We start from the raw sequence: 27,344 nt of genomic DNA on the forward strand, positions 1-27,344 counted from the left end.
CAAAATGCTTTGCAATGCCACACAAGCACAGCTAATCATCGCATATTTCATGGACCTTGCACACTAGAGAAAACTAAGGGTTTAATCGGAAAGAAATGCGTATAATACATTGAAGGGGTTTGGAAAAAGTGACAAGAGTTTGAAACGTAGAAGGGACAGCTAATTGGATGTACTACCTACACCAGTTTGCGCTGCAGCAAAAGTGTTTCTCAACTTTTGGTCACATGATATAGTATCACTTTGCGAGACTCTTTGAGTCTTTGTGCCAATACACATTACCACACGATTCGATTATCATGCCGAATCACATTCCGAGTTGACAGCCATGCTTTCCCGGGCTGCACTCTTAGCTTTCGTAGCTGGTGTATGGGGGGCGCAGGACAACGTGTAAATCGCCTTGCCCCGCCCCTGTGCCTTTCTTGCCGGATGTGCTTTAAGAACCTTAAATGCAGTACCGAAGCATATTGGTGCCAATATGGAACGCCACCGATGCCAACATTTGTGTAAAAAGTGTTTTCCTCTTTCGCTACTCTTGATGGTGAGGTGGTCAGAGGGTTCGTGGGGATTCCCTAGATGGAGTGTGCAGTTGCAGTGCCGCCGAGTGCTGCCACCTGGTGGGGTCATGCGCAAACCCATCCAGCACCTGTGAGACTACAGTAGCTCTGGCTGCTGGGGCATACAGTGCTGTTGGACAGGCCGCCTCTGCCCTGCATGCGATGGCCACCCCTTAACTCTACGTGGCCAAAGCACTTATAATGTACGAGGGTAGTTCTGAGCCGGGGTTGATGCAGGAACTGCCCACAGTGACTCAACGTGATGAAAGTCACATCGCAAGCTATGTGATTTAGTTGGCTCGTCCCCCAAATTAGTTTGCAGCGATCAACCTGAAGGATGTGCACTTTGATGTCTTGATTCTCCCCTAACACAGACTGCTCCTGCACTTTGCATTCAATGATCTGGTATATTAGTACAAAGTTCTCCCCTTCAGGCACCTCAGCCAGCTGTGGCTTCAGGTCAACTGGGAAAAGAGAAAACTCTCCCTCGTGCAGAGTATCTCTTTTCTCGGTAAAGAGCTGGACTCGGTCAGCCTGACAGCACCCCTCGGAGAGGAATTTTTTGTTTGCTCGGTGTTGAACTGCTTGAATTCACTCAAGAGCACGCTCGGATTGCTTCATATGAGGCCGCTTCAGCACTTACTTCACGGCCGAGGCCCGAGATGTGCGTGGCAACATGGCAATCACCCCGGCTGCCAAACCAGCCTGTGGTCGGACCCTGTTTTTCTACGGCCAGGAGTTCCCCTAGAACAAGTCGGGAACCCACTCTGTGTCTCGCTTGCTGCCCCATTCTCCTCCTATGGACCAGATGTGTGTGCTTATCTTGCTCCTCAGTTGAGTTCCCCAGCTGGCGAACCCTATTGAGTTCCTCCACAAACCTTGGTAGTCAGAGGGGATGGAACTTCCGACACCAGGCCTAACACTCGTAAGTTCACCCAATGGTTGACCCCTGTGCTAGGCTAGGTGCCATACTGTATGTTGTGATCCCTACAGTGATCCTAGATTTGTATTCTTCCATGGTATGCCCTGTGGGCGAGCCCATGGCTTTCCTTTGGCAGAGGCTGCTCTGCCGTCCTTGCCGGTGTTGACTTCCCCCTAACTTGGCTGGAGCTACCTCAGCGACATTCCATATGTTGCACTGCCCTATTGGCCAGTCCATGTGTAATTTCCACATGATACCTCCCTACGGGCAGGATGTGGGTCATGTAGCGTCTCTTTCCACCTGGAAAGGGCACACTTTCCCAGTGTTATCCAATAATCTCACTGAATGGGTCATGCGGAACAGCAGTGATCGACTTTCTCTGGATAAAACCCTGTACCATCTTGCGGGTTTACAATTTGTCAGATCACGTCTGACGTAACATTGAACATGACTGACTGATAGGGAACATCTCGGTTACGTTTGTACAATTCATGCAGTTACAATAACTGTACCACCGCTGAAAGACCGGGTCAGTTTTGAGCACTCCTGATGTGGAATATCAGCATCAGATTGTTCTTCGTTTGTACTTAAAGTGACTTATAATAAATGCGAAGTTGCGAAATGATTACTTTGTAAAAAAGGAATCCTGACCCTTTGCCAGTCAAAACTGCTGATTATTGCTTCAGTTAGGAACATAGTTTGAGAGTAATAAGGCATCTTTTTTGATGTCTAATGCTATTGTCATCCGTCCACACCCCTGTGGCGGCCCACGTTTTGTTGAAGGGAGTCTCTCACTAAAGCTGATTACATCGCTATAATGCCTAGTCATTGGCATGTGTTTCTTTGGCAGGCTTGTTGCACTGATACGATGATGTCATAGTGGGATGACATCACCACGTCATCCATCAGCAGTGTTGCTTATCTGTTGCCACACTTGTTCTGATTGGTCAACTGATCATGTTTAATCTAGACCGCAGTCATCACAAATCTAAGCCTTTTGCGTACATACGCACACACACACACACATTCTAAAGTGAATGTCAGCACACACCAGTTTCATTAAAATACACAAATATAGAGAGTTGTGTGTTAATTTGATAAATAACTTACTATTCACACGGTCATACAAGATTGGTATTTAATGCACCATTAGTGTAGGTATAATTGTTGAATGTCTTTCAAAATTAACCATGACAAATGCAAAGAGTTTGTGACTTGATTAAAAGGGTTCTTATTGACTAATTATAACTAAACTGGATTTGACATCTTGGGAAGTCTTTATTAGAATTCTTCCATTTAATTTAATATTCATAGATTTAATATCCCATATGTCTGTACTTGTGACAAACTGTCAAAGCATCCTAATTCAGTAGCAGGTGGATATATTCTCATGACATGGTAAATGTGAGTAATAGCATTAGAGTTTTGTAAACCTTCAAAGAGTGGTTATGCAGGGTCTGTTTTAAGCAATATGTCTTGAAGTTGAAGACCAAACAACGTTCCTAACAAAGGTCCATATAACCAGTCAATCACAAGAATAAAGATGTAAACCCTGATTTTGTGGCGGGAGGAAGTGGTTCTGCATCAACATATTTTGTTAGTCCATGAACATTCCAGGCTAACACAGATTTAACCCCATTTCCAAACAATAACTATACCTAACCTAAAAGCAGATTGAAATGATTGAGTAACTAAGGCATCTACAAAGAAGGACAAAGACGGTTTATGTTTCATAAATGAAAATATGCAGCATGAATAATATTAATGTGAGCTTCAAAGGATATAGTGCTATCAAGGACAACACCCATCCTTTTAACCTGCATGGATGGTAAAACTATGAACTGGTTAATAGTCACAGAGAAGCTATCAGATTGTGTATCTACCAGGCGAAATTCAGTTTTACCACTATTGAGTTTATGAAATTATATGAAAACACAAACCAGGTTTTAATTTCTGCTAAGCAGCTGCACAGAAAAAAGTGGAGGAAAAGCAAAAGTGCATGGAAACAGGGGTAAACCTGGGGATTGTCAACATAGCAGTGGAAATTAATATGCTACTTCCTAAAAATATGTCCAGGGCGCAGTAAATAAGTAAAAGAGGGCCCAAGACTAAGCCTTGGGGTACACCAGTAGTAACTTGTGATGGGTTAGATCGAAGTTGTACAGTGTGTCCAAAATATACAATCTAAACCAAGACAGACAGGCACTCAGATCAAGCAAAATAGGTAAAGTCAGCTGACCAGAAGTCACTGCCTTAATGCTACGTTCACACCGGACGCGAATCGTGCGTCAAATTCGCGCCTGACGCGTCTAGTTTGACGCTTGACCACTAGTGTTAATTCGCGTGTCAAGAGCGAAACTGGCGCGCGTAAAGTTTGAAGCGAAATTTACGCGCGTCAGAATCAAAATCCGTTAGCGGCCATTGTTTTTATGTCGACCGAGCATTCATCAAGAGAGTTACCGCTCTGTATTTACTCTGGAGAGCAGAACAGCGGCGTGGGGATCATCGTCGCCGTATATTTGTGTCCACCGGACCCTTCGGAGCCGAACCGTTTGGCGAGTTTCACCATTTGCTCGCTCCAGGAGCTGCGCTGGATGACGGCTGCTGTCAGCGGTACTTCCGCCTGTCACGCGCCCAGACCTGTTGTCCCGCATCTGAGCGAGGATCACCCTCGCCCTCATCCATCTAATCTAGCTGTCATTTATTTTTGTTTTGATGATAAATAGAGCCAGCCTTCAAAAGTTATTAACCTGTCCTGTGATTTTTTTCTCTCTCACACGTCCAGACACGAATTTATGCACATATGTTGATTGTCTTTACAACATAATGCTATTTCTAGATATGGAATAAATAATACAAAATGAACATGTCTCGTATATAGAAATAATGTTTTAAGTGATGAAACATTTGCTTTGTTGTGCATAATCCCACCATGCATTTAGTCATATTAACAAAATAATTTATTGAAGCATCCAGACACTTCACCACGTGAGCAAGCAGCTAGGCTCCTGATTGGTTAACGCGGCGCGAATTCACGCCAAAGTTCAGATTTTTCAACTCGGGCGGCAGACGCGAATTCGCGTCAAACGCGTGAATGCACAACGATCAATTCGCGCCAACTTGACGCGCGAATGAGGCGTATTCGCGTCTTCCGCGCCGCGCTCCACGCCTCATTCGCGCCGCAGGAATTTTTCACGCGCGTAAAGCGTCTTTGCATTGACTTAACATTGAAATCATTCGCGCCTGACGCCCTATTTGCGTCCGGTGTGAACGTAGAAGATCGTTAGTAACTTCAAGTGCGGTTCATGTGAAATGAAGTGGATTAACAAATGTTTTAATAGTGTTTATTTTTTTTATTTTTTTAGTTAACTATAATAACCTTGCAGACAACCACAGTAAACTTTTGACTTTTTGCCATTTTCTTGTACATCATGCATTCCAGACCAAAATGTATTCATTTTCAAATGGATTTGTATTATAACGTAAAATGTATGTATTTATATTTGCTTGAAATGTACATGAGCTTGTAATGTATTATTTTAAAGTATTTTGATTGGTCATTAATTCTTTCATCACTTTGTTTACATGGAGGAGGTGGGGTTTATCATGAGAGAGTAATTCACACAGGAATCAAACTGAGTTAAGAAATTGGAGCGAGAACTCACAAACAATGAATAATCATGAATATACATGAATAATCATGAATTAATACCCAAATTAACTTAACCTGAATTACGTTACACCAAACATCAGGAACATGGTTTTATTTTTTATGGAACAACAACAAAGGTGGTGTCAATAAACATTTTGTGATAACAGTGGTAAGATTGTATTGTATATAAAGGTGTGTTTATTAGAATGTGAAGTAACTGGAAATAGTTTTAATTTGAAAATGAATTATTTTGGAAAATTTTACAAAATTGGCTTGGCATGCAAATGATAAAACGAAATAGATTTTTTTTTTCTTTATCTGACACCTTTGATTTCCAATTCCTTGTAATCGGTTAATAACAGACTGTCTTCGTTAAATACACATTTTACAACATAACAGAAAAAGAAATAAAGGGTAGAAGTGTACACAGTGTGGTCGGTCTAAGGATATTTTTAAGCTAGATCTAAGAACACTACCCGTCCCCATCCTTCCATCAGAAAAAGACAGACAAAGCCTTGTTTTATGTCATCAGTCAGTGAAATTGAGTCCAGACAAGCCCATCTCTAACAATTTAATTATTCATGAGACCCTAAGTGAGAATGAGAGCAAATATATTTCAGAGCATCCATTGTCCTGGTCAGTTCTAATCTGGCTCAGCGTGGAAAGGCTGTTGAATTCAATCAATCACTTGTTTGTCTCTAGTGGCCTAAAGGGCCTCATAATACACAAGTACCCTGTTTGATGATGGCATCTTGATCAAGTATAGACATGTGGAATGAATAATGTTGATGAATGATGTGTCTCATGTGCAGACGTGCTGGATTATGATGGCAAATGGACAGCTTTCAGATATTTGCATTTCGACATGCGTGATTTCAAAACCGGGATTACGACTTTGTCTTTAGTTGGTAAGCTGTGACTGGATCAGATATCTCTCTGCTGGCGTTCTTTGGTAATAAACAAACAATTTTGAAGCTGTCTACTAGCTATCTTCACTAAATAGAAAAAAAAAAAAAAAAAAGCAGCATCCCTTTGGGGTGCAAGTGTGAATTTTATCAACAACTCAAAGTTTGGCTGTGTTAGAGGTGTGATAATATGTGCGTATTGCCTCCCTAGAGAATTTGCATGGATTTTGTGGCACAATTGCACATTAATGTTTACTTCAAGAGCGGTGACGTTAAAGTTAGAAAGTGTGAACCGTCTCTCATGCTTGAATCAGCAGGGGGTAAAGATAGAATGAAAGCGAATGCAGTGGCGATTTTCAAGCACGTCCTTGTTCTCAAAAAGAGCGTGTGAAAGAAGTCAGGTGCATGAACTTCTCACACTGTCAGCACCCTTCAAAATACATATCTCTTTTACTACCATTTTCAATGTGCTCTAGCTCTGCTTCAAGGATGCTGCTTACATTGGCTGCTAAATGATAAAGCCTTATTCAGGAAAACCAGCTTCAGCCTTACCATGTGCTTATTGAACTGTTTACCCTCAAAGATGTGCAAAAATAAACGTCTCACTACAGTGTATACATCATTCAAAGTCTCCACTGTCAATAAAGAACCTTTTCCTGCATCAATCAATTCTTAAGATGTTCTCCTTGGAAATCCCAACACTGAACGCATAAAATTGGCATGTCTACACACAGCGCTGAGGAAACAGCTGTTTTGTGTGAAGCTACAGATGTACTGTAGGTCGTGTACTTCCCTTCCGTAGTTGCACTGTTATCCTCTTTTAATTAAACTGTGGAAACGAGACAACAAAGGAGAATCTTATGAATCATGTCAAGGACATGTGTGCGGCATATTTCACCCTGATATCACAAGACAAAAACAAGATGGTGCTATGCTAAAAGAAATATGGAGAGTATGTTTGAAGCATGTTTTTAATCATTTTATTTGTTTGAATGTTTGTTAGTTTGTTTCGTTTTAGAGGTGAAATATTACAGACTGCTCTTTATATTCTGAATGAATCTCACAACAACCAGTAGCAACAATTTTTTGTGAATGTTTTTAACACCGTAATGTCATTTAAAACTTTTAGACTTTTTTTTTTTCTGTGTGGATCATAACGATGTTTTGAGAAACATAGATACACAGAGGGTATGGAAAGTATTCAGACCCCCTTAAATTGTTCACTCTTTGTTATATTGCAGCCATTTGCTGAAATCATCATTTAAGTTCGTTTTTTCCCCCTCATTATTGTACACACAGCACCCCATATTGACAGAAAAACACAGTGCTTTGTAACTTTGCAGACTTTTTGAGGCTTAAACAGCAACATTTTTTTGAAATCCCCATTCTTATTCTACACCTAATCCTCAGTGTGAGCTCATATTCATTATTGTATTCAAATAAAACGCACATTATAAACATTAAAGATATAGCACCGGCAAGGCAAAAGTAATGATTGTTAATGTCTCTGAAAAAATAGCTTATATAATAGTTTATTTATTAATAAACTAGTGTTTCTGAGTCAGTGTCGGCTGCAAAAATAAAGTTGACTGCTGACTCGCCATCTCAAGATTATAGTGGACGACCTATAGATAGAAATGTACCTTGGATGACATAATTGGAGAGTATTTCTTGGCTATTTTAATTGGTTAATTTAAATGTAAAAAATTCAAGCTTCCTATAGATATATTTCTCGTGTCAGTTTGGTACAACATTTTCATGTTTCATGTCATATGACATGAAACATGAAAATGTTGTACCTTTGTAAAATAAAGAATTATATATATATATATATATATATATATATATATATATGACATGAAACATGAAAATGAAAGCCAAATATATATATATATATATATATATATATATATATATATATATATATATATATATATATATATATATGAAGGGTTCAGATGCAAAAGCCTCTAAATGCCATTTGAAATTTTCTTCTTTAATGATGATTTTTATCAAACTTGTATATTTAAGTTCAGTAATTTCACTTAAATGGCAATGATAATTACCTATTAATTGTTATTTAAGTGAAATTACTGAACTTAAATATACAAGTTTGATAAAAATCATCATTAAAGAAGAAAATTTCAAATGGCATTTAGAGGCTTTTGCATCTGAACTCTTCATATATATATATATATATATATATATATATATATATATATATATATATATAAATAATATTTGGCTTTTGGGTCAAAATTTTGCCTCCATTTTGGAATAACCTCTGTGTCCGGAGCATGTATAAAATGCCCTAAAATGCAGTTCTGATAGGCTGCTCCCTAGGTTTTTGGAACAGAGCTTAAGTGTCCATGCCATTGGTCCTGAGCCAAATAGCATGGCCATTCTAGGATTTAGAGAGCTCGCTAATGGGGAATGTTTACTCGTGGGGGTCAGCATAGATCTTAATATGCATTCGGGCAGTGGGCTGGAAGTCTTAATGGACTCGCACAATGCATTGCAGCTTCAGTGTTCCACTGTGTGTAAACTCACATAATTGGCAAGGCAGAGTTGAACTCGGGATCAGACTGCTGGATTTGTGTTTGTTCAAGCGTGGTGTTCTTGTTCAGTACAGTGAACACTGCTTAACAAGTGAGAGTCTTAGTATTATTTCACATTAGTGAGATCAGGAGAGTTTCCAAGAGATGATGAGGTTTATTCTTGCAGTTTTCTGTAAATTATCGACCTAAAGGGAAAGTTCACTTTGAAAATAATTTTTGATATGTTTTAGCTTACCTCAAGGGCATCCAAGATGTAGGTGTCTTTGTTTCCAAAGTATTTTCAATTTTGATATTTTTAGGTCAAACCGTTGTTGTCTATCAGTCATATAATGCAGGTCTATGGGGATCTCCTAAAAGAGCATGCACAGAGAAGTCCAAATTAAACATGATTGAATGACTCGTAAATGTAAGTACGTTTCGTGATGGCCTAAGACACGAAACGAGCGGTTTGTGTGAGAAAACAAACAGTATTTATATTGTTTTTACCTCTTGTAAGCACAGCCAACAACAACAATGGTTTGACCTAAAAACATCAAAATTGAAAATACTGTGGAAACAAAGACACCTACATCTTGGATGGCCTTGAGGTAAGCTAAAGCATATCAAAAATTAATTTCAAAGTGAACTATCCCTTTAAATTAAGACTCAAAATCCGTGTTTCCCCTAGTAACTTAAACATGGTCTTCCCTGGATTTTTTTTTTTTCATTCGCATTGTGGGTATAGACTTTAAACTTTATTTAAAATTTAGACTTCCTTTGGCTACAGCCATCTAAATGCTCGGCTGGCAAAATGATCAAAGCTCTGAAATGTTAATGAACTCTATAAAGTAAAGAACACCTAATGCTGGGCTAGCAGTGGTCCTGTTTGATTCACACACCTCTTAATGGTTGTGCCTGGAGAATAAGGACTGACTTGCTTGATTAGACTATACAATGAAATGCTAAATCTTTCCAAGAGCAAAAATAATCTCCTAACTTGTGTATAGATGAAGAGTATTAACTCTATTTTCATGTTCATTATTCTCCTATACCCTCTATAAACCCTTGGCAGTTTCTGCCCATTCCTTTTGGCAAAAGTGCTTAGCTGCCATCATGTTGGATGAAGACAGTTTGTTGAGAACAGCAGTTTTGAGTCACTGCACACATGCTCAATTGGAATGAAGTCTAGGATTTCGCTGGTTTGAAGCCACACCACTGCAGCTTTTGCCCAATGTTGTGGGTCATCACCCTGTTGGAAGATGTATAAGCTTTCAATCCAAGGAGCTCCAGCAGATAGCGACACATTTTCCTTACAGGATTATTCTCATTTGTATGGGTTTTCCAGCTCCTGCCGCAGAGTAGCATCACAAAATACAAAGCTCCTACCAGCATAAATCACTGTAGAGTTTTCCCAAATGTGATGTGCTGCTATCTTTGTACCACTGAGGTCCCAAAGATCTTATTTTGGTCTCAAAGAAGAACATCTAATCTTCCTCCAAATTGTTGAGACTCTCACATTCCTTTGGAATTCCTTTTCCTGATAGCTAACCAGCCTAGATGCAATATAAATAATATAAAAACAAATCCATTTTAAAATAAAATGTGCCTGCATATTGAAAAGTGCTGTTATCAGTCTTGCAACAGCATGGCTGAGATCTTGCCGATGAAAGTTTGCTCCAAAGTAAGTTCGATTAGACGCCACACCATCCTGCTGAGATCAAATTCAATCTTTATTTAATTTTAAAGGAGTGTCTGTATAATTTTCCTATAGCAGCACATCAGAGCATCTCCCAAGGCTATTTCATGGACTGTCCAGACAGCTGTTTAAATCACACACGCTTTCACACAGATGTTTTTGTTTGTGAATAGAAACCTAATGTTGGATGAAATTCTTGTCTAGGAGCAATGAGCAATACATGTCTGTTGTGGATGAAAGGCTTTCCTCTGTTGTTTCCCTTTCGCTGGTTATCTGTGTGTGCATGCACCTTTAGTGCCAAATGAAATGCCTATCTAATGGAGAAATACAAATATGGGATCTGTATTGCTACAGTAAAAAGGTGTGTGAAGGTGCACATGCAGCGTTTCCATTTCGGTATTGGGGCAATCATTGCATACAAAATAAATAATGTTGCAGCAGTCCTTCTTGCCTTAATTTGTACGTACAAATAAAACTGTGTGTGTGTGGTCCTGGTAAACCCTACATTATGGGAGAACAAAATATACACACAAAGATGGCAATATCCAAAATCACTGTTCCTTGTGGGGAAATTGTTTTGGTCCCCAATGTTTTCTGTGATGGGTGGGTTTAGAGTCATAGACAGGGTCTTTGTAAGTTTTTGCCAGAATTATAGCATATGGGAAAAAGAGATTTGGTGTTTGAACTCTTGAGAGCGACAACGGTTTGTATTCATGTTTTTGAAGTGTTGAGCAATGTAGCCAATCACAAACATATCTGTTGATTTCTTGAAAGAAATGGCCAATCAGTTTTGTTTATGTTAGAATCCACTCAGCGCTTAAATGCTAGAGTTTTTGTCCAAGAGTTCTTTTGAATGTGTTTTTTAAGTGGAAATGCATCTCAGCCTTACCCTGGAGTTGGTTCACCCTGCGCCTATGGTTAGGGGAAAGAATATATAGTTTCTACAGCAAAAAATCATTATGTCTATGGAAAGTCCTCATAAAACAAGCTAGCTTGGCAGACTACCTGTTTGTCTGACTAATGGACCAACAGTGATTTGTCTCCACGGGTGCAGTTAAAAACTTCACCGTTGAGTATAAAGGTTTTTGTTGTTGTTGTTGTTGTCTGCCAAAAGCAGCACAAATTAATGTAGAATAGTAAAAGTAGAAATTGTTTATCAAATATTCTTACAGCCCCTTATGTCCTGTGCATTTTAACCGGTTGATAACAAAAAGTTGGAAAAAAAAGTTTGCATTCAAAAACAAAAAACACGATAACAATACCGTTCATTGTCATTATTGTGATATATCATATTACCGCATCTGTAACACTTTATTTGAAGGGGTGTGCATAAGACTGACATGACACTGTCATAAACATGGCATAACACCTGTCATGAACATGAAGGAGTCTTAATGTTTTTTGACTTTTGTAATTAAGTGTCATTCGGTAAATTATGACACTTTTAATGCAAAGTTGACATTGTTTAAAATGTCTTTGTTATGACAACTTGTCATTAACCAAGACAAAAAAATGTCTTGATTATGACAACTTGATATTAACCAAGACAGAAATGTCTTTGTTATGACAACTTGACATTAACCAAGAAATCATAACATGTCATAAATGTGTCATAACAGGTCTAATTATCAAACTTAAAGAAGTTATTTAGCTTTGCGTTAACATTACATGACCCTGTCATCTGTGGTTGGTTTTGACTTTGGCCGTCATGACACCATTATAACTGTGTCATGAGTATTTTACTAGTCCTCAAGTAAAGTGGAACACATTGTTCTAGTTATAAAGATGTCATTAAGGGTTATTACACTGTTAAATGCTTTAACAACAGTGTCATTAATATTTCCCCTTACCTCGAGTAAAGTGGAACACGTTGGACTAGTTATAAAGATGTCAGGTTGACAGGTTATGATTTTTGGTTAATGTCAAGTTGTCATAACAAAGACATTTCTGTCTTTGTTATTGTCAAGTTGTCATGACAAAGACATTTTAAACAATGTCAACTTTGCATTAAAAGTGTCATAATTTACCGAATGACACTTAATGACAAAAGTCATAAACATTCATAAAGACTCCTTCATGTTCGTGACAGGTGTTATGTCATGTTTAAGACAGTGTCATGTCAGTCTTATGCACACCCCTTCAAATAAAGTGTGACCACCGCATCATACCCTATTACTGTACCACATCTACAATTTAGGAATATACTTTTTGCTTAGTTAGTTGCCCTTGCATGTTACATTTGGAGAGGAGAAATATATTTTAAGCAATCCACCATAAGGTGCAAATCTGCCTAAACCTTTCGATCCCATATTGTTAGTGTATGCTTTACTGCATGCACACATACCCAAACAAACCTAACAAAACATCATAAGCAGGTCCCCAGATGCCAAAAAGTAGAGCATTAAAACGGATTTCAGAAATTTAATTCCTTGTGTCCTGAATAATCCACCAGGTATTTTTTCAACCCCTGGGCGTGCATTCATTTTCCATATGCGTTTTTGTAATTGCATGATTATCTTTCCTCAAACCCTGCTCGAATATGAATGTTTTTCCTGCTGTTGTACTCAAGAGCACCACTTTAAAATATGCAGATTAACTACCTGTCATATGTCAAGTGGTATTACAGAAATGAAATAGATGCAGACGAGGTCCACATTTACAGTACTATAAATCTAAACTTGCAATCCCAGTACGTTTTGTGCATGAAATGAATGAGACACGACTTGAACCCGAGCCATACACAAATAGAAATACTGCAAAGCTCTGGGAGTTCTTGCGCAAGAAACAGAGCTCTGTCGAGATTTGCTGCAATTGATTTGCTGTGATATTCTCTGTCCTCTATGTTAGCTATCAGAGTAAGAAAAACACCCTCGTGCTCTGTCTGTAACCTTTTCAGCCAAACTGGCAAAAGTGATTCAAGCCTGGAAATTGATTCAAAGGACGGTGATATTGGATTTCCAAACTACAGCACCCTGAATGGATGGATACTGCTGCCTTAAACATGCTTGTTGGGCTAAAGCGATTTCTGAGACATTCAGGCAAGACCTCTGGCAAGTAAAGCCAGTTCAGCTCAACCATTTCAACAATAAGCCATCTGCTATCAAGCACAGCTAAAGTAAAAGAGTCTTGTGTTAAACACCAAGACTTTCTTGGCCAATAAGCTTTACAAGTGATACATTGCTGGGCAACATCTGAAATGTATTTTGAACAGCATAACTGCAACAGTTTGACAGAGTTGGGGCCAATTGACACAACCGTGACTCTCCCTTGTTGGACCAGTGATGCATTGTCAGTAAATCTTACTTTTGGTGATCATTTATGCTAGTGTTCAAGTGTTTGGGGTCTCAAGATGTTTTTTGTTGAGAGATGAAATGGTTACACTTTATTTTGATAGTCCAATTTAGACATTGTACTAACTTTGCATCTACATGTCGCAAGCTTGCGCAAGCTCGGCAATTTTATATTCTGCCACTTTAAATGGTGAGCTTTTAAAGCATGGTGGATTCTGATTGGCTGTCAATGTTTTAACGTTTATCAGCTGAAATCAAATATATCATTTATTGGTGCCTTTATCATTATAGGTATGGTGTGCTATTCTTTTATATTTAGATCACATTTTAGAACTATATTTTCATTGTTATCATTATGGTTATCATCCTTGGTTGAACAGTTCTTTAGGCTTTGGGTAAGTAATGTCTAATAATTTGACATGTAGTTGCAAAGTACTTATAGACTGCATAAAGTGGACCCGTAACCAAAAAAAAAAAAAAAAAAAAAAAGAATACCAGCATTCATCAAGTTACAGGAAGGACATTTATAGTGTTATAAAATGTTTCAAATGAATGCAGTTTGTCACTTACTGCTCTGAGACACAAAGGCTGAGGATCTAAATGCAGTTTTATAATTAGGGTAATTTAATATCGTAGTCCAAATAACAGGCGGTCAAAGAAGGTCAAAACCATTGGGCAAACAAAACAATCCAGATAGCAACAGAGTTCAAGACACAGGCAAACAGGGAAATCATAGGAAACAGGAAGAAGATCATGACCATGAAACAGGAAGAAGATCATGATAGAATAGGAACAGGCTAAAGCATTCAGAAATGCAGTTTAACACTAAACAAGACTGTGCAATGAGTGAACATGAATAAACGGAGTTAACAAGGGTAATGACACATGCGTGAGAGTGATAAAATAATAATGAGTCCAGGCTATGGGTTGTGGGAAGTGTAGTTCACGATGGGAAAGCCAGGGGAAATGGGAGGAGTGGCCTTTAGTGGAAATTAAGGGAACTCCAGCTGGTGGATGAAACTTATTTTTTCTATTTATCAAATATTGTTAAATAAATACTGGAGGAATGATGCTGAAAATATGCAATACTATTTCACAGTATTGCTGTTTTTTAAAACTTTTTGTAATAAAATAAATGTAGAATATCTTGGTGAGCATCTTACCAAACCCAAACTTTTGAATGGCAATATTTGTGTTTTTATGGCTTGCAATTAGTTTTCATTTGGTTGCAAATTTTGGTTGAAAAAAGAATCTAACTAACGCTGATGATGTTTTATTCAAATTGTAAGAAAGAGTTTCGATGTTTTTATAGTTGCTTCCAAAATTGGGATGAAAATGTATTTTTTAATGTAAATACTTGTTATTAAGTAATGCTGCCATATGCCATAATTTTTCAGCAAAGTGCTTATTAATTTATGGCTACATTGGTGTTATATTAGAGCGTTATCATTTTAAACTATCATTGCATGTTTTCTTTGTAAATGAAAGAAATGTAAAACATTTCTAATCTGATCATTTTAATGCATAAATTATTTCAAACTACATACATTTAAAATGTATACCTGAAGCAGTTGAGAAAAAATGGCTTGCCAATCTGAGCAAGACCAGCACTAAACAATCACTAACCACCATAAACATGAACATTACTACTATTCCAATCTGGCATTTTCCAGAAGAATGATGTACTGTAAATGGTCAGCCTTTGTGCCCTGTTTCCTAAACCGTTGTGGAAATCTCAACCAAGTAAAGTCTAGCTTGTTCAGCAGTCATTGTGTTCAACCAAAGTCCTCTGTTTGGAATTCAGGATTGTAGTCCCAATGATGAACCTTTAGCTAATCTATACGTTTCTTTCTTCTTCTTTTTTTTTTTGTGTGTGTTTTTTTGAAGTATGAGTATCAATATAATGGTATCATTTCCCATTCACTGGGTAGTCTTGAGGTGTGGTCAGTAAATTGTTGGGTACACAGTGTTTTAGATTGCTTGTCTGCCATGATCTAATGGGACTCAGGTCTTCCCTACTGATGAAAGTTGTTCTGGTGTCTTTTGTACTGCATGATGACCTTTCCATTATCTCACAGCATACCAATGTTATTTTATACTAATTAACTAATTTATTAATGTCCCGAGGGGCTGCTTAAGTAGCTCATTCAATCAGCATACCATTCTCTCGACTTCTACCCATGGGACACCATTTACTTCTGGATCCTTCTGGCCATGTGACCATCCCCATTCCAGCTTACTTGTCCTGTCTTGGCCTGTCTTCAACTTGTCACCCATGTCCTCAAGCTCTCTGTCCATGCTTTTATAGAACGGGACCTCTTAACATCTGCACACACCTCCAGCTGTGCTACACCACATTGGTCTGTTTGGGACTGTTGCTTTTCCAAGACCTTAATGACTTGAAGGTTAACGATGTGTCCATCTTCTTGCCAGAGCAGAGACTCCTTTCCTTCAGCAGGTTCTGCTTGTGGATTCTTCCTTTCAGGGTATTTTTTTTTTTTTTTGGTTTTACCAAGGATTTTCTCATATCCCAAAACAGTTTTGCCATGTACTTGTTGCTCTTGGTTTGCTCTCAAAGGTTTAAGCTCTAGGCTTTCTGGAAAACATAGAAGTGACATTGCCAGTGTTAAAGGGATACTCCACTTTTTTTGGAAATACGCTCATTTTACAACTCCCCCAGAGTTAAACTGTTGTCGAATCCATTCAGCCGATCTCCGGTTCTGGGGGTACCACTTTTAGCATAGCTTAGCATACATCATTGAAGTGCACAAGACCATAGGGCAAATGATTAATCGTGATTAATCGCATCCAAAATAAAAGTTTTTGTTTACATGATATATGTGGGTGCACTGTGTATAATTATATATATATATATATATATATATATATATATATATATATATATATATATATATATATATATTAGGGCTGTGCAAAAAATAATTGCGATTAATCACATCCAAAGTAAAAGTCTGTGTTTAGATAATATATTTGTGTGTGGTGTATATAATTAGTTTGTAAATATAAATACAAACACATGCATGTATATATTTAAGAAAATGTGTTATTCATATATAAAATATTTATATTTATATAATATAGATTATGTATATATATATATATATATATATATATATATATATATATATATATATATACAGAATTTAAGCGCAAATAATTCTTAAATATATCCATGCATGCATAGGTATTTATATATACAAAATAATTATATACAGCACACACAAATATATTATGTAAACACAGACTTTTATTTTGGATGCGATTAATCGCAATTAATTTTTGCACAGCCCTAATATATATATATATGTGTGTGTGTGTAAATACACACACATGCTTGTATATATTTAAGAAATATTTCCATATATATATACTCTCTCTCTCTCTCTCTCTATATATATATATATATATATAATTTATATTATATATAAATATAAATATTTTATATAAATAATATTTTTTCTTAAATATACATGCATGCGTGTGTATTTATATACATACAAAATAATATATATATATATATTGCTCTTTAATAGAAAAAAGAGAGAATAAAGTAAAAAAAGACAACTGATATCAAAAAAAAAAAACTATTTTAGATTAGTGTAAATGTACAACATGAAGAAACAGCAACACAAACAAACCACACACAACAGCGATAGCACAATGCTTTAAGAGTCCTAATACGGATAAATCTTCACCTGCTGCAATGGATGAGTTCAGTGTGAAGTGCACTGTCTCCTGAAGTCCTGAGTGGATCTCATGTTCAGTGATTCAGTGTTTGATTTCAGGTGATGGGGACTTATTATCTGAAACAGTGCAGGTTCGCTGCTTATCCTCTGGGGTGTATCGATCCAGCAAGCTTTCTGGGACAGCTAGACCATTCTATTCTTACTGATGCATTTTCTCTCTCTCTCTTTCTCTCGCCCTGCACGTTCTGCCTTTGTGCTTTCTTCATTCTTGAGAGCATTACGTTACAACATTGACTGTGGAAAGCATCAGTGTGACAGCTCTTACTGTCGAGTCCTGAAGAACAATGGATGCATTTAGAGATGCACCGGCCATCAGGTTTTTTTTTTTTTTTTTTTTTTTTTTTTAGCCGATCTCTGTTCCAGACTTGCACACAAACTGCATTGCAACCATTTCCAAAAAATGTAATTTGTGTGGAAATATTACGAAAACTAAGCAAGCTCACTGTTCGCAATGCTCGAAATATTGGAAAAAATATATACATATTCAGTTGGGGGTGAGGGTTTATATGAATGCGTCTCTGAAGGGATCTGACTGTCTTCAGAAAAGTTTCGATGGCATTTTCTTTTCCTCTTACCTTTGCATATTAAACTAATTGAATTAAACTAGCGTTTTGTGCTCCTGTACCTTTAAGACTCCTCTATGTAAATGACCTTTATTATGATTGGCTGTTCAACTGGTTGTTCAACTGGTTTGGCCAGGAAGTCTTTCAGTGATGTGTTTTACTCGTGGTTATGACATCATCAATACCACGATTTCTGATGGACTTATATTTGAAACTTATAATAAAATAGTCTAAGTAGTGTTGGGTGAGAGTTTGTTTTAGAGTACTTACATTAGAACAGTGCCTATTTTAAATATAGACTATATTTATTCAGTCAGTCCTGACAATGATTTCAGCAATGAGTCAAGCTATGCATCACAGTGTGATTTCCATTTCCTGAATTTAAAGCTCTACCAGGATCAGCCCACTCATTGTATCTGTGAATTACTAGAAAATAAAGAAACAATACCTCAGTGTTACATTCAATATTCATTGAGTATTGCTAAAAAGTGACACTGTACCAGCAATATTTGTAAGCAGAATAGACTGAGGGCAATTTCACTCCACAGCTTTTGATGTGAGAGTATTGTTGAGGTAATTTTGTTGGCTATTAAATTATGCGAATTGTCTTCATGATTGTAATACACTTTTGGTTTGAATAATAGGTTTCCTGAAGATTGTCATTTGACTAATAATAATAAAAAAAAAATGTTAAGACAGATGTTTGTACAATATCTATAACATTTTAAGTTTTACAGGTTCAATTTTTTTTTACATCAATTAATGTTTTTTTAATGTGCTTAATGTTAATTTCTGCATATAGTATCCTATATTTAGTGTTATTATGTCCACTAAAGTTTGTGCGCAACATTTTATGTTTCAACTTTTATCGCATTTATCGCATCCAAAATAAAAGTCTGTGTTTACACAATATATTTGTGTGTGCTGTATATAATTATTTTGTATATATAAATACACACACATGTATATATTTAAGAAAATGTGTTATTCATATATAACATATTTATACAAAATATTTATATAATATAGATTTTGTATTTATATATATATATATATATATATATATACAGAATTTAAGCGCAAATAATTCTTAAATATATACATGCATGCATAGGTAATGTATTTATACAAAATAATTATAAACAGCACACACAAATATATTATGTAAACACAGACTTTTATTTTGGATGCGATTAATCGCAATTAATTTTTGCACAGCCCTAGTTTCAACATGTTTTAGAAATGATTAAATGTTGCTGTTTATTGTGCTCTACTATATTGGTGCATATAAATAAAAAAATGTCTCAAAATCAAATGTCTTAAATCTGTTTTGAGTCTCTTTAGTTGAAAAACCTGCAAAATATCAATACTTTTTTTTTTTAGCTTTACCAGCCATATTAACTGGCTATGGTAATGAGTCATTTACTTGTTATGCATTTCTCATCTTCTGATCGCAGAAATTGTTTTCGGTGAAAATAGTTTGAGTTTTTCACATTCCTTTTAATGCAGATTTGCAGCTGACTGATACAGTTGTGATCTGTGTGTCTGTGTGTGTCCGTAAAAGCAGATCCAATCCTCCTTATTGGGCCCTGCAAATTACTCAAGGCCACCTCCACCTCATGTCAAAGCGCGTCAGTCAAAGTTTAAAAGTTTACAACATCGATGAGATAATTAAGTGGATCTATCCTTCTGGTTCCAAAAAGAGAGACTGAGAGAAAACCACCTTGTGAGTGAATTGGGGTTACAGCGATCGGGCAGACTTGTGTTCTCTCCTCTCCAAGTTTGATGTCAGCACAGAGCAGTAAAGTTAAGTTGATGTGCATCTCTCTCTATCTGTCTGTCTAACCAGCCCGATCTCATGAAAGCGCGTATCTATACCACAAATTTAGTTTCTCGTTCACAATGATGATGCAAACATCTAAAACAATCCCACCATGTGTGAAAATACCCTGTGAGTGACTCTAACTGTTTTTCACACGTTTCCATTGTTTCCGTCTTTGCTGTTTATGAGCTCATTAAGCCGAACACATTAAACGAAGCATTGAAGCTCTGGTGATAGTTTCTATTTCTGCCCTTCATTAATCCTTCAAAAGATGTTGATGGTGACAAAAACATTCCCCAAACAACTTTGAGCTTTGCGCTCTGTTCACCAAGTATATCATCAAATTAGCTATGCGAGAAAGGCGTAATATGATGCTGAACTTGTGCTTGACTTTCATTGTCTTATAATGCACTATTGAGGGGAAAAAATGCTATTTGTGGCCCGTTGAGGATAAAAGCTGCTGACAAGTGGATTCATTGGAGAATTCAGTGTGGGTTGCAGGTTTCTGGTTGTGCATGGGGTGTAAACGTGAGCGCTCTTGCAGAGTGATCCTGAAAGCGTATGCAGGTGTGCTAACGTGTTAGTGACACTCATTGTTTTGTCTTAATTGCATTAAAAAACATCAAAAATTCTATAATGACTTGAATACACATTTTCTATTTAATTTTCGTATTGCGATTCAGCCTATAGTTGTGATATTAGTATAAAGATACTTTTTAGATCTTATCTTTTTTTTAAGATAATTATTCAAATTTGCACACGCACATATTCAAACAAATAGATTAGACTTTTACCTCACATTTTTGTAGTCATTACATTTAAAAGTTTATTTAAGTATGTATGTATGTTATAATGTGAAGTTTGATAGTTTAAGAGAGGTTTGGTGCTGGTCAGGCTAAAAGACCAGTTTGGCCAAGGCTGGAAAACTCAAAGGAAAAACATCTCAGTTTTAAGGGTTGTCGTGTAAACGTACCTTTAGTGTGAGTATATCCAAGTTACAATATCCAACTTATAGACTGCTGAGCATACTCAGTTTGATCACTAATGATGAAACATTTTGTTTTATTGGTCTAAGCATGGGGAATTATGATGACACATATTTGTTATTAGTTCACGGTTACACTTTATTTCGATAGTCACTTTAGACATTCTACTAACTATAAGTAACTTTTCAACTACATGTCAACTAAGTGTCATTAGAGTATTAGTAGGCTGTAGTAGACTATCAGTAGACTGTTAGGTTAGGGTTAGGTGTTAGGGTTCAGGTTAGGAGAACAAGTTGACTTGTAGTTGCTAAGTTACTTACAGTCAGTTGAATGTCTGTTGAGGGACCAACAAAATAAAGTGTTAGCAGATATTAAGCTGACAGTCTACTAATACTCTAATGATAGTTAGTTGACATGTAGCGGCAAAGTTACTTATAGTTAGTTGAATGTCTAAAGTGGACTATCAAAATAAAGTGTTACCTAGTTCACTTTTAAAAACGAAATTTAGTTTACTCACCCCCATGTCATCCAATATGTCCATGTCTTTCTTTCTTCAGTCGAAAAGAAATGAAGGTTTTTAATGAAAACATTACAGGATTGTTCTCCTTCTCCAAATAATGCACTCCAACAGTTTCAAGGTCCAAATTACAGTTTCAGTGCAGCTTCAAAAGGATTTAAACGAAACCAGACGATGAATAAGGGTCTTATCTAGTAAAATAAAAAAAGTTTATGTTTTATAACACCGCATTCTCACCCCAAGGCGTCACCTTTGACCATGCTTCAATATTTGACGTTTTAGGCGGCCTTTAGCGTCACTTACATGACGCGATCCTACGGCGTCATCTAACTGACGCTAAAAGAAAGCGTCAGTTAGAGGACGCGGTTAGGTTTAGGTGTGGGGTGGGGGTAGGGTACACGCGATCCTAGGGCGTCATCTAACTGACGCTAAAGGGCGCCTAAAGCGTTAGATATTGAAGCATGTCCAAATGCTTCCCAAGGCGTCAGTTAGGTGACGCCTTGGGAGTGAGAATGGGCTGTTTATAAGCACAAATTCTCGCCTTGCTCTGTTCTGTGATGCGTGTTCGTGACTCTCCTGTTCGAACTCGTTCATCAAAATGAACAAATCTTTTTTCTCATTTCGTTAATTTTGTTCATTGAATGAACGAAATGACTCGAAAAAAGATTCGTTGAACCTTGAAACTGTCCATTGAAGTCCATTATATGGAGAGAAATCCTGTAATGTGTTCGTCAAAAACCTTAATTTCTTTTCGACTGAAGAAAGAAAGACATGGACATCTTGTATGACATGGGGTTGAGTAAATTATCAGCAAAAGATTTTTAAAAGTGAACTAATCCTTTAATGGGTGCGTTTCTGTCACGTTTTCTTCAATTTCAGTGAGTAAACAACTTCTAGCAGTAACTCCACGAACCTTTTCAGTTCGCTGATATACAATTTTTGATATGTTTCAGCTTACCTCAAGGGCATCCAAGATATAGGTGTCTTTGTTTCCACAGTATTTTCAAATTTGATAATTTTCGAACCGTTGTCAAACCGTTGTTGTCTATCAGTCATATAATGGAGATTTACGGGGCCCACCTCACAGAGAAGTACAAATTAAACCTGATTTAATAACTCGTGAATGCAAGTACACATTGATGGCCTAAGACACGAAACGAGTGGTTTGTGTGAGAAAACAAACAGTATTTATATCGCTTTTACCTCTTGTAACCACAGCCACGTCCAACTGATCTGAAGGCACGTCACTCATTGCTTAAACAGATTACGGAAGTTTTACCTTTCACTGTGAAGATCTAAACATATTTAGATATACAGGAAATCGCAATGGAATATGATTTCGATGTATCTAAATATGTTTAGATCTTCACAGTGAAAGGTAAAACTTCCGAAATCTCTGTGTAAACAATGAGTGGCCCCGTAAATCTCTATTATATGACTGATAGATAACAACAGATTGACTGAAAAATATCAAAATTGAAAATACTGTGGAAACAAAGACACCTACATCTTGGATGCCCTTGAGGTAAGCGAAAACACATATCAAAAAATTAATTTCAAAGTGAACTATCCCTTTAAGAAAGTTGCACATTTTTGAGTTGATAGAAATTATTACATTATTACAACTTTAATTGCCAAGTTGATACTGGTTGCCTCAAGAATTTTGAGCTTTCTTAACTTATTTTACAGTGCACAGCTAGAGCATTCTTTCACTATTCAACTGAGTGCATCTGCTTGTTCAGCTTGAGCTGCCCCTATACCAGTCAGTAAGGCATTCAAATTGAACCCAGTGACCCAAATGATGACAACAAAAGTATGCATGCCATCTGTTTCAGACGCCATTTGATGTATCATGCCCCATTCACTACACCTACAAGCATAGAAACTCAGAGACGCTCATCAGAGTCTGTGTTGATGGTTGTATAATACACCCTCACAGTTTTTGTAACTCGCTTTTTCTCATCACTTGCAGTTTTAGGTGCGTTCTCCTCTAAAGACACTAAAGAACGGTCCCGTTCCTCAACTTTTCTGTTTTTCATTCCCATCTAGCCATGATAATTCATCAAAGTGAAGCTAGCATTGTGTTCACGTGAGGCCTAGCTTGAAAAGAGGGCATTGGCATACGCAAAACAGAGAACCCACATATGTCAAATGGCAATGTTTGGGCATTAATCTTCACGCCTCCATCTACATGTGCTTTCTAAAAAGTGTTTGGTGGAGAAATTGAGTCAGGAAATCCAAAGTTGTTAGAATTAACCTTTGTTATCAGCTTTCACTCCTCTTATAACTCACAGTCAACTAAATGCAACTAGCTTTTTTCCAGTGCTATAATACAATGCATATTCTAACAGAAAAAAACTTTAGAGGTCATTAGCCATCCTCCAGACTGATAGATGATACAGCTCTTGCTAAGTATACACAATTAGCAGTTTCCAAATGAGCTTTCGAAGGTCACATTCCACGTCAAGTGCATATTAATATATGTTATGTCATATTTATGAATGTCATCACAACTAATGAGTGTTGCTTAAATTATGCTCATCAGGAGATGCATAAAAAAAAATGTCTCTGATGTTTAAACACGCCGTCATTCTGAGCCCCTGCTCCTCGAACTGCAATTTAGTATTGAAATAAAGTACACTTGGAGATAAATTGTGCAAAGATGATTACGTTTTAATATCACCATAAATGCCACAACTGTATATGTAGTCATAATATTATTGCAATTACTGTACATGAGCTAATGTTTCTGTTTCCGTGTGTGGCAGCTTCAGTAAATCTACTGATAGATTGCCCTCTTAGATTCCGAGCTTCTGTGTGTGCTCGGGTTGTGCAAGCTTGATGAAGCAAACACTGAAGTGAAATGGTTGTTTCCAAAAACTAATGCCTCCAATAAGTTTTAATTTCCTGTCTTGGTTAGCAGCTGTCTGTTAGCCCTCAAAACAGAAGCTCAAAAACACTTCCCCAAAAGAAGAGACAAGTCAAATTAGGGGAGTGCAAACAGCCATTTTCAACTGAAAACGCAAAACTTTGTATGCATTTTGACCATTCGTTTACTCGACAACGGCGTTTCGGGTGCCTGAAAATGCAAAATTTTAAAATATCGGGTTTTAAAGTGCAAGTTGAAACCAGTCTCTGTATAACCAACGAAAACTTAAATCTGTGAAAACGATGCATGTCATGCACATGCGTATTACATGTTCAGTCCATAGTGTGTCGCTACCAAATGGCCTGGCAGCAGAATACAACATTGTTTGTTTCGCCTGAATGGGGATAATTTTGACAATGGTGTCGCCTGTATGCGGAAAACTCAAATGAAAAACTTTTAAGCATATTTAAGCACATTCAATCAAGCGTTTTAAGCATATCGTTGTTTTGTAACGTGCCCTTACTGTGCGTTCACACCAGACGCGAATAGTGCGTCAAATTCACATCTACCGCGTCTAGTTTGACACTTGACCACTTGTGTTAATTTGTGCGTCAAGAGTGAAACTGACTGATTTTATCAAGTGATAAAATATTTGCTTTGTTGTGCATTAGAACCACACCAGGCATTTAGTTATTTTACAAAACAGTTTATTGAAGCATTGAAGACCCTTCACCACGTGAGCAAGCAGCAGGCTCCTGATTGGTTAGCTAACAACACGGCATTTAGATTTTTAGTTTAGATTTAGTTTAGTTTTATCGAGTTGATTTTTAAACTCGGACGGCAGACGCGAATTCGCGTCAAAGGCGTGAATCAGAGATGTTCACTATTCATTTTTTGGAAGTCCAAGTCAAGTCTCAAGTCTTTGAGCTCGACTCCAAGTCAAGTCTCAAGTCTTTGAGGGGCAAGCTCAAGTCAAGTCTCAAGTCTTTTGCCACGAGTCCAAGTCAAGTCTCAAGTCTTAAATTATTAGGCATTATCTAATTAAATATGTGCGAGTTTGCATATATTTTTAAAATAAAATTAAATCTGAGTAGGCCTAGCCTATTAGATAAAGCCAGGTTTAAAATATTTTTTTTCATTGTGTTCACATAATAGATGGGGGGAAAATGGATATTTACATTTGTAATCAGATAGCCTTAAATAGATTTTCGCCATGTTTTTGGAAAATTTTTTATATATAAATCAAGCTAGGAATAATATATTTACAAATCCATCTGTAATAGTCTTCATAATAAAACTAGATACAAGACTGGAAAGTTTGGTGTATATAGACCTACTGAAATGGAGATTTCAGACTTGGAGTTTGAGAGAAAATCATTTTGAGATGCAGCTTATCATACGCTTCCCCAATGTATGCGCCAATAAAAGAAAATAGAAATACATTAAAATGAATTTAGATTTACAAAGCAATAATTGCATCAGGAGTCTTTTGGGTCGAGTCGCAAGTCAAGTCTGAAGTCTTTTGGGTCGAGTCACAAGTCAAGTCTGAAGTCAGCTGTTTGTGCGACTCAAGTGCGAATCGAGTCCGAGTCTCAAACTCGAGTTCCCATCTCTGGTGTGAATGCACAAATAGCACTAACTAAATCATTTGCGCGTAACGTACTTAAGGCACCAGACGCTCAATTCACGTGAACTTGACGTGCAAATAAGGCGTATTCGCGTCTACTGCGCCACGTTCTACGCCTCATTCACGTCGCAGGGATTTTTACGCGCATAACGCGTCTTTGCATTGACTTAACATTGAAATCATTCAACCATTCACGCACCATTGGACATTTCTGAAAGTGTGTGAGACAATTCTTCCCAGTTATAATGATTGTGATGCCGTATTGCGTATCTTCAAATGATACCCATGTGTTGTACTTTGTCTGGGGTGTCCAATCCTGCTCATGGAAGGCCTCTATTCTATAGAGTTTAGCTCCAGTTTTAAAAAAAAAAAACGTCTGAACAACAACCAAGGTCTTCAGGATGAGAAGAAACTTCCAGGCAGTTGTTTTAGAACAAGTTGGAGCTATATGATCCCCAGGAGCAATATTGGATCTGATAGTCTTCAAATTTTCTTGCTCATGGCGCACAGAAAAGACGAGGCGGAAATTGCAATGTCCTCTCATGCGAAAACAAATCGAGATCAGAGCTGAAGGTGAGGAACTCAAAACTTAGTCGTGCTTTACAGATGATGGGGTTGGCCTTTGCTTGCAAATGTGGCTGCAAGATCCTGCAAGGTAACATCTTTCACCTAAAAAACATTATGCCACTGGAAACATTCCCTAGTTGGAGAAAGGAGCTGAATGCTCTTTTCTTCAAACAGACCTGTTATTCCAGTGACACTCACGCACTGGTCCTCCCTTTCCGGACAGATTAGCCCTGAGTGTTATCCAAACAAGACTTGCACGTTGTTTTCCTTGCGTGTGGCAGCGTCTAGTGAGTAGCGTGCCACCTGTGGGAGCAAGGAGAAGGGCCACTAAGCAGGGCAATCACGCCGGGATTACCCTGAGGTAACGGGAGAATTTGGGAGAAGTCACGACAGCTTTTGGTTGTCTTGCTGTGAGAGGCTCCAACTCTGGGTGTGAGTTTAGGGAGCTGTTGTAGAAAGGAATTGGAGAGATGAATACAATGGAGAAAAAAAGTTGATGGAATAGGAGGTGGGATAGATAAGGGATAAGTATGAGAAAACACAAGCGCATAAGACTGTGTTATGAAAGGTTTTCTCGTGGGGAGTAATAGTGTGGAATACAAAGCAGACTTGTCACAGTAGAGTCTGTTGGGCTCCCAGAATGTGTACCCTTCGCAAACGAGAGCACCCCGTAGCAAACAGTTGCAGTTTCCTGTCTGCTGTCACTGCGCAAGCTTCAACTGCTCTCTCTAGAGAATCTGTTGTAAAGGTGTGATCTCGAAAGGTCTCGATCAAACTGGCTTTGCATCAGAGATGAGTTATCTGATGGAAAAAAAAATGAGAATTTGTCAAAAACCAGATTATATCATATCAGCCAAAACCTCAAATTAACAAGAAATTGTTATCCGATTTTAAAGACCACATACCACTTTGGATATTTTATTGTATAACCTTTATTTGTTTGCTCTCCTTTTTTGTTGTCTTAATGGAAATATGTTTTAGGGCACTTTTTGTTCACACCATGAGGAATTACAAAAAAAAAAAAAAATACTATTAAAACTAATTTTAAAAAGTAGGGATGTGTTAACATG

The 27,344-nt window shown here is 37.4% G+C and overlaps 1 protein-coding gene across 1 annotated transcript in view; it reads left to right on the plus strand.

The window, feature by feature from the left end:
* Nucleotides 1-27,344, plus strand: part of cntfr (ciliary neurotrophic factor receptor) — a 196,000-nt gene that overhangs the window by 66,679 nt on the left and 101,977 nt on the right. The window lies entirely within an intron of this gene.

Source organism: Pimephales promelas, chromosome 23 (genome assembly GCF_988280905.1).
Source record: "Pimephales promelas chromosome 23, fPimPro1.hap1.1, whole genome shotgun sequence".
In the NCBI taxonomy this organism is placed as follows: domain Eukaryota; kingdom Metazoa; phylum Chordata; class Actinopteri; order Cypriniformes; family Leuciscidae; genus Pimephales; species Pimephales promelas.